Source organism: Etheostoma spectabile, chromosome 10 (genome assembly GCF_008692095.1).
Source record: "Etheostoma spectabile isolate EspeVRDwgs_2016 chromosome 10, UIUC_Espe_1.0, whole genome shotgun sequence".
NCBI classification, from domain to species: domain Eukaryota; kingdom Metazoa; phylum Chordata; class Actinopteri; order Perciformes; family Percidae; genus Etheostoma; species Etheostoma spectabile.
Genome location: NC_045742.1, coordinates 26,611,325 through 26,619,677, shown reverse-complemented (window position 1 = coordinate 26,619,677; position 8,353 = coordinate 26,611,325). Strand labels below are relative to the sequence as shown.

The following is an 8,353-nucleotide window of genomic DNA, read 5'->3' as shown; positions in this document are numbered from 1 at the left end:
CCAGATCGGCCCATCTGAGCTTTTATTTTCTCAAAGGCAGAGCAGGATTCCCAGGGCTCGGTTCACACCTATCACCATGTCTAGCCACTGGGGGACCATAGGCAGGCTGGGGGAATTCAAAATTATGTTTAAAAATCCTCATAAAATGAAATTGTCATGCCATTGGACCTTTAAGGACTCAGATGGACACCCGTTTGTCCGGTGTCCCTGTTCATGAAACCGCAGGTTATTAATACTACTGCTAATACTGATTAAAGCCAAAGTTTTTAGTAAAGGCTGAGGCTCTTACTATCAGCCAGCACATTGTATGAGTAATGTATGAGTTTTTATTTTTATTTCATTTTTACATCATTTTTGTACACATTTATACCTCTGGAATTTCAATGGGGGCAGCACCCCGACGCCCTCTATTGACAAGCCGCCACTGGGGTTAAGTACATTTTTCTTTTAGTTATGCTACTTTTATGCAAGTAACACTTTCAATGCAGGACTTTCACTTTCACTTTATTAAAGATTGTGAATACGTGCATGTTTTGTTTCACTGTCCTTGACATGCCCTCCAGAGAGGTTTGACAGGCTCTTATGTGAAGATTTTTTTTTTTCAGACATTAAAAACGGGAGGAAAATCTTTTGTCCTTTCTATAGCTTGGATGTTTGGCAAGCTTACCCAAGTGTACATCCTCTGTTGAACATTCCCCCTGAGTAAAAAAGATGCTTTTGTTCACATCTGACACTGATGAAATTCACGTTTTGTTGGCTTGTTTTACAGAGAAGAAAACAAACAAAACTAATCACTTTCGCTAATCTTCAGGCGAAGACAATCAAAGCACTTTTTTTTCCACATGCACATGCAATCCTTTATATAAAAAGTGAGAGCTTTCCTTGACATTTGAATGAAACACACTCCACATGAATACCTCTCGATGATGCTATCCGACACTGACTGCTTGAGAACTAAAAATAGGAGTCTTTAAAGCTAAGAAGTTAAATGGGCAAATAATGATGCTCCAGTCTCAAGTTTCCACCTATGCTGCATTTCTGTCATAATTTGGCCTCCGACTGTCAAGCATACCCAAGGGTGTTTTTGTTCTCATGCTCGCACCCAAGTTTCTTGGTGCGGGTAAGCAGAATTCAATATTATTTTGGGCTTATTCCTAATCGCCCAGGCGGTAAATATTGCACACTTCATCTGCGGTTGGCCCTAATGGGCATGTAACTTTATAGGCAAACATGTGAAGTGGTATTCCTCCAGTGACTGGGAGCTTAGAGAGAGTGCCAGGCACTCCCCTGAAGATGAAAGACTCGTCAGATGGCACCGTCTAGCTCCACGCTGACACTTATAAGAAACAGACCTTCAGGAGAGGCTAAGTGTCCAATCTCTTGTGACTAAGAACAGTAATAGAGCACAAACGGCAGTCAATGGAGGACTATTTCAGATCCAGAAGCACAGCTCTCCCTGTGTTTTTGGCGTGGTTGAAATGTACACCGTACACCCTTCGCCATCGCTATCCCTCACCAGGAGTGCACTGCAGATTATTGCTATTATTACACTTCATAAATCCCCGCCATTCACATGATTGATGATTTTCCACCGTGCGCTTGACACGGCGGATCACTTTTGTAGAAATTTGGTTTCCCTGTTCTGAAGTTTCTACTCTTTAAGTGATATTTTTACAGCTGAAGTCCATTTGGCTGTACGTCTTTCTCCGCCGGGCTGAATTAGCATTCAGCCTCGATAATCTACCCCCCTCTTGTCTCTTGGCCCCAGTCGGCAATCCCTAATGATGAAATGAATTACACCGTCTATTGTCAGAGTGCTTTAATCATATTAGCTTCTGCTAAAATGACAGAGCATTGTTCAGGGCCCCAGACAAAAGAAGACACATCTAAAGGTACAATGGACCTCGGATCTCTCTCAGTGAATAACATTAATTCTAAATGACATCGTGTTAAGCTGCCTGTCCAATAGAGGTAGTAAAAAAGGTTTAGCTGGTATGGCATTTGCACCTTCATCATTGCTCCTAATAGAACAGTAGAATACTGATAGATATTCACTGAAATGAGGAAGGATTTTATTCCCATTTGGGAATAGGGTTCATTACAGCTACCTGTTTTATTCTTGGGTTGCTTATTGCATTGATTGTGCTACATCTGTTTTTTTACAACCAAAGTCTAATTAAAAGAGTTATTAAAGTGTAAGAATGAGTAATTTAAAGGCCCAGACCTGCCAATAAGCCACATTGAAAACCAAATGTACTATATGGCCAAATGTGGACACCTGTTGTCGCATGTATTTGTATACTTTTTGGCCCGGGGTTTTCATGGTTCATGGTTAAGCCCAGTTCAGACCAAAGATTTGCGACGAGATGAGAACAATGTTGCAGAGGAAAGTTGCCGCCATCCAAACCGGCCAGTTTGACTCAAACCAGCTGAAGGTTATGGCTGATGATTGCTCTGACTCAAGTCACCTGTTTAACAGCCAATAGAGAAGTCAGCTATAAACTACAGAAAAAAAATGATACATAATCAATTGTATTTTTATGTTACAATCAGCTGGTCCCAATAGAGTTTCAGACGGAGCCCCAAGGACCGCCCGAAAGCAGTAACATTATAGGGTCAAGTGAGATAGAGACTGAAGAGAGGGCACGCCGAGTAGAGTTAGAACAAAGCAGTAAATCGGAGAAAAAAAAAACATGTTTTGCTTCTTCTTTTTCCTTAACCACTAGAATGCAACTGTAGCAAGCATCTCAAAGTTGGAACTTAGAAGAAGTTAAAAGTACAAGTACAAAGAGGCGTTGCTATGGAGTTTATACATCTCGTCAGGTTTCAGAACGTTGCAGACCGGCTCGTTGCAAGTCGTTGTCTAAGTGGTCGGAACTGGGCTTTATGCTTCTTAGTTCCGATTAAGGGAAATTGTAATGCTACAAAAGTTGAGATCCTATTGGCAGAATTTGAACCGGTTTGGACCCAAAATACAGAGGAGGAGACGAGAAGATAATGGACAGCTGAATCGTTTAATGACCAAGCTAAATATACTTTCAAACTAAGCAGGTGACTATCCAAAAGTCTGAAAAAGACGTTGGAAAACCGGGAACACAAGAACACAGAGCACAGGCAGGACTTCTAGACATATAGTAAGACGACCAAGAACAAGGGAGCACACAGACTAAATAAACATGGCAATGAGGGTTGTAACCAGGGACAGGTGATATGAAGGAACAGGTGAAACACATTAAGGACAATCTGACCCAACAGGAATCAAAAGTAGACAAGCTGTTATACAGGGTTAGTGTTGTCTCAAGTCAAGTATGCATTGAATGGAAATTACTATTTTTTTGTCTTCTGTTCAATGATAAATTGCAAATGGGCGGAACATTACTGCAGCCTTTTGTCGTCCGTCCGGCTTGTTTTCTCACTAACTGATGGCAGTATAGTATTTATCGGAAAAAATACACATCTGTATATTACATTTGTGAAGTTTGCGTTATGCCGTTTCAGTAGCAAACGCTGCAACTTCCTTGCCCGACATGTCACAATTTAAAAAATACGGTGGTTGTCCTGTACCTTCTACTCCGAAAAATGGCAGCAATTGAGTGCGAGTAGTGTCCTGTGTTCAACACTCAACATTTTGGCCGCTTTTGAGTGCAGCACTTGGGTACTCGCAATGCACTGCATGTGTCCACACTTTGTTGTCAGTGTGATTGCTCAGTATGTACTCCAAACAGTACAGAGGTGCACAATTTGAGACACAGTAAAATACAATAAATCTAACCCTACAGGAAGTAAAGCACATAAACAGACATAAGAATGCATCTAGGAAAACCAAACAGAGAACGTAGACTAAAAGAACATGGACAAAACATAACCACTAGGGGTGATCCGAGTACTCGGCTGAAACGAGTATCCGGTACAGATAAAGCACTTTTGCCGAATACAAGTATTATACAAGTAATATGAGTCAATATCCGTGCTCGGATTGAATACATCTCCTCAACTGGCCGCGCAGCATTCTGTGATAATCACAGCGCCCCCCCCCCTACAAACCCGCTCGAAACAATCACACACACACAGAACACAGAGAACTGCGCTCCCTCGGCCTCTCCCTCTCTCTCTCTCTCTCTCTGGTCTGCGGATCTGTTCCGTTAACGTTTAGGGTTTCTTCAGCTTCAGGTTTGTTTTTAACTTTGGTTTGTAGTCCTTACAGACTTAGTAACCAGTAGATTTCTGGTGAACGTGGGGTTTGTAGTCCTTACATAGTAACCAGTAGATTTCTGGTGAACGTGGGGTTTGTAGTCCTTACATAGTAACCAGTAGATTTCTGGGGAACGTGGGGTTTGTAGTCCTTACATAGTAACCAGTAGATTTCTGGTGAACGTGGGTTTCAGACATGCTGCTTGGTTTAAATGCAACTCCCGTTGCGTCTCTGCCATCGGACATTTTTTTTTTTTTAACTGTCAGCTTTATTTGTTTCTTTATTACATGGGAGAAAAAAAATTATCTGAGAAAGAAAAAAACATTTGGAAGAAAATGTAATCACACTGATAGCAAAAAAGCATTTTATGAAAGAAAAATGAATATTTGAGAAAAAAAGTATTCATACCCATAGCAAAAAATATTTGAGACAAAAAAATGTTTTAAATAAATTTGAAATTTTAAAAATTATTTCCGAGAAAAAAATCTCTCTCAAAATACCTTTTTAAATTCTCAAATATATGTCTTTTGCAATTTCTTTTTTGCTTTTTCTTTTGCAAAACTTTTTGCTCTCAATGCAATATCTTGCTCTCCTCTCAGGATTTTTGTTTTGCTGGGAAAATAATCTGATGGGCGGGGCCACGTTCCTATTGGCCAGTCAGGTGAGCACCCTCCAGGGGGGGTTGTGCTGCCGCTAACGGGTGTGGGGCTCCCCGTGTCCCACTGGGGCGCCAAGACGGAAAGTGGAAAAATCCCCTCCAAAAAGTATTACTCTTTAACTAATCATTTTGGTTTCTAAACCAAAGCTTTATTGCGTAATTTGATGATATTATGAACGTCCGTTACATTCATCCATACCTTCGCCAAATGAGTTGATACAAAGCGAACGAAGACTCCACACAACTCTCGCTGTATTTATCAGTATGACTATGTTCAGAAGATTTTGTCGTCCGGTGACTCTCGCGCACAGAAATTGAGCAAAGATAATGACTTCTTCTGAAGAGTCCGTCTTGTTTTTTTAATTCTCTGTGTCCTCCTTGGCTACTAGCAAATGCATGGAGGAGGGGTGGGGCAAGGCTTATATCATGTGGATGCACTAACATTTTTGTTGTCGTTACTTAGAATTCCTCATGGGGAAGACAGAAACTACACACTTTAACTATCTTTCCCGCAAGACGGTCACCTTTTTTTCCGAGTAAACTCAACAGCAACGGCCTCTGAATCGACCAACACCTATGGGTGCCCTGTGCCCGGATCACGGTAACTTTTTTTACTCCGTGACCGGTCTTCATGTGACACTTTATTTCGTAAGATATCACACGATGCTGTTCATAACTTTTTTTTGCACAACATCATGAGAATGAGGTGATTAATGCTCCTGGTGTTGGAGGGAGCAGTGTGTGATTTTCAGGGGTCCACATAGTTTTGGCTATTTAGTGAATATCCAGTCAATATTCTCATGTATATGTAATATATTCATTATTAAATCCCACTACATTTTAACCTGTAAATACAAACACATACACACTTGTATTGAAAGCAGACACACACTCATGAATGTGGGCTGGCTGCTGCTTTCGGCTGTGTGTGTGTGTCTGTGTGTGTGTGTGTGGGGGGGGGGGTTGCTAAACGTTTGGCCGAGGCCTTAATTCAATAATTTCTACTGGGTACCAGCCCACCCTCGTCGCTGTTCATTGATGAAGGCGCTTTAAGGAGAGCAATATTTAGCATATCTGGCTAAATGGTCCTAACAAGCCCCAGCTTGTACTGTGTTAAAAAAAAAAACGAATGAATAATAAAAGAAGGAGAAAGTGTGATGTTGCCAGGGAAATAATGTGCCTCTCTTGAACCTATGATGGCATGCACTCTATGTAAATTGGTGTCTGGGGACAACAAAATCCCTCTTATTATATATGCGGACTTCATAAAAGAGAGAGAGAGAGAGAGAGAGAGAGAGAGAGAGAAGGAAAAGAGGGTGGAGATGAGGAGGCGGTTGGAGAGACAAATAGAAGGTAGGAGTGTAAAAGAGAGGGGAAGATGATACATAGCAAGTCAGCAGAAAATTGGATGTATGTGATTGTTATGTCCATAAAATCAATTTAGAGGTCCAATGATAGTCCAATAGTAACATTAGTGTGTGTGTGTGTGTGTGTGTGTGTGTGTGTGTGTGTGTGTGTGTGTGTGTGTGTGTGTTTGTGTGTGTGTGTGAAGCCTGCACCACTTTAGGCAGTCTGAACTATGTGTAATAACTCACCTATGTAACTACGGAAATCCATTTTCGTTATAAGCCTCCATATGAACGACATATGTTACAGCACATTCTGCCTGCAGTGTTACACTCCATTTGAATATTTGTGTTTCATTTGGAAATATCAGGACTTTTTGTAATTTCTGTAGTTGAGATTCCTTCTACCATCCCCTAGGGGTTTTCTTAATCTCACCTACACAAGCTTTCTTTAAATTATATAACAATAATAAAATAATACAGTTCATACCAAATGATCACAGCAAGGCTTCCGAAGTAAATGCCACTTTGCCGGAGAATTGTTCCACGATAAAAGAGAGTGCTGATGATTAATAATCAATCTCTGAAAGACATGAAGATGAAGATAAACAACTAAAACCTAAGGGGGCAGTGTGGAGTGAGCAAGCAAACACACACACATACACACAAGCACACACTCTACATACCCAAACATGTACACTTGCTCCATTTCGTTGTCCCCCCCCCCCTCTCCAACACTCCACTGCCCCCCCTCCCACCCCCCTTTCTCTCTGAGGAAGTTTTGAAACCTGTCATTCCGACTCGAAGTTCAGCAGTTCTTTCATGTGTGCCTCGACAGCGGGCCTCTCTCTTTTGTATTGTTTTTATTATTTATGCACAGGGAGGGGTGGTGGTTGTTGGGGTGGGGGGGGGGGGGGGGGAGAGAGAGCGTCTTAGGCATAAGTAGCAGAAGCGTTGGGACAGATGGGGAGGGGGTGAGAGAGAGGAGGGAATAATTCATATTCAGTTTCAGGACATCTTAGCGAGCTGGAGAGTTCAAAGATTTCCCAGGCAAATGCAGAGAGAGGAGAGAGAGAGAGAGAGAGAGAGAGAGAGAAGAGAGAGAGAGAGAGAGAGAGAGAGAGAGGAAATAGAAGGGAAAGCAAGAAGAGAGGGAGGACAAGGCACTAGGGGAAGGTGTGTGTGTGTGTGGTGTGTGTGTGGGTGTGTGTGTGTGTGTGTGTGTGTGTGTGTGTGTGTGTGGCGCGTGTGCGTCAGAGAATGTGATTTTGCATTCACTTGTGCATATGCTGTGTGTGTGGTGTGTTGTGTGTGTGTGTGTGTGTGTGTGTGTGTGTATATATAGCATATAAGTATGTGTTGATCAAGAACAGATGGAGATAAGAAGAAGTGTGTGTGGGAGCGAGTGCAAGAAGGCGGTAGACAGTACACAGATAAATAGTGTTAAAAAAAATTAAAAAATAAACTTTCTCCATGGAAAGAGATTAAAAATAGATTTAGTTTTTGGTGTGAAAGAGGCATTAGGGTGTGTGCAGAGCGAGGCGGGCTGTGGGACTGTGTACGTGTCCACGTCTGTCTGTGTGAGTGCACAGGAATTCTATTTGTCTCTCAGTCTCAGGAGTTTTCTTTGTGAAAAGTTCCAGTCAGACAGGGAAGATGTCAGTCACAGTGGATTTTCCTATATACAGTTTATATATATATATATATATATATATATATATATATATATGTGTGTGTGTGTGTGTGTAATGTGTATGCGTGTGTGTGTGAGTGTGCATGTATGTGTGTGCAAACATTGTTGGTTCACATGTTCAAGTGGCAACATGACAACATGAACTCTGTGTGTATGTGTGTGTGTGTGTGTGTGTGTGCGTGTGTGTGTGCATGTGAGTGTGAGAAAAAGTGTGTGCGAGTGGGTGTACAAGCACAGGAAAGGAAAGTATGGCGATGTCTTTCATCTCCTGGATGAAAATGATACTCTTTCCCATACATTTTCTGTGGCGGTCATTTTTGACCGTAAACAAAAAAGAAAGAAAGACTAAGTTGAATAAAACTCTAAATTCAAAGAAATTAGTCATAATGAATGTTATTTGTTCAAATGCCTTTTGTAAAGGATACCATAAGGTCTTGAGGCAATCTGATGAAAAATGCCATATT

At 41.5% G+C, this 8,353-nt stretch overlaps 1 long non-coding RNA gene across 1 annotated transcript in view; it reads right to left on the bottom strand.

The window, feature by feature from the left end:
* The window catches only part of LOC116696956 (uncharacterized), a 14,361-nt gene extending 11,880 nt beyond the window's left edge, over positions 1-2,481 (bottom strand). The window contains exons 1-2 of the long non-coding RNA XR_004333869.1: positions 2,469-2,481; positions 939-946 (exon numbers count right to left, since the gene is read on the bottom strand). This is a non-coding gene — a long non-coding RNA (uncharacterized LOC116696956). The remainder of the gene's footprint in view (positions 1-938; positions 947-2,468) is intronic.
* Positions 2,482-8,353: the final 5,872 nt, after the last annotated feature.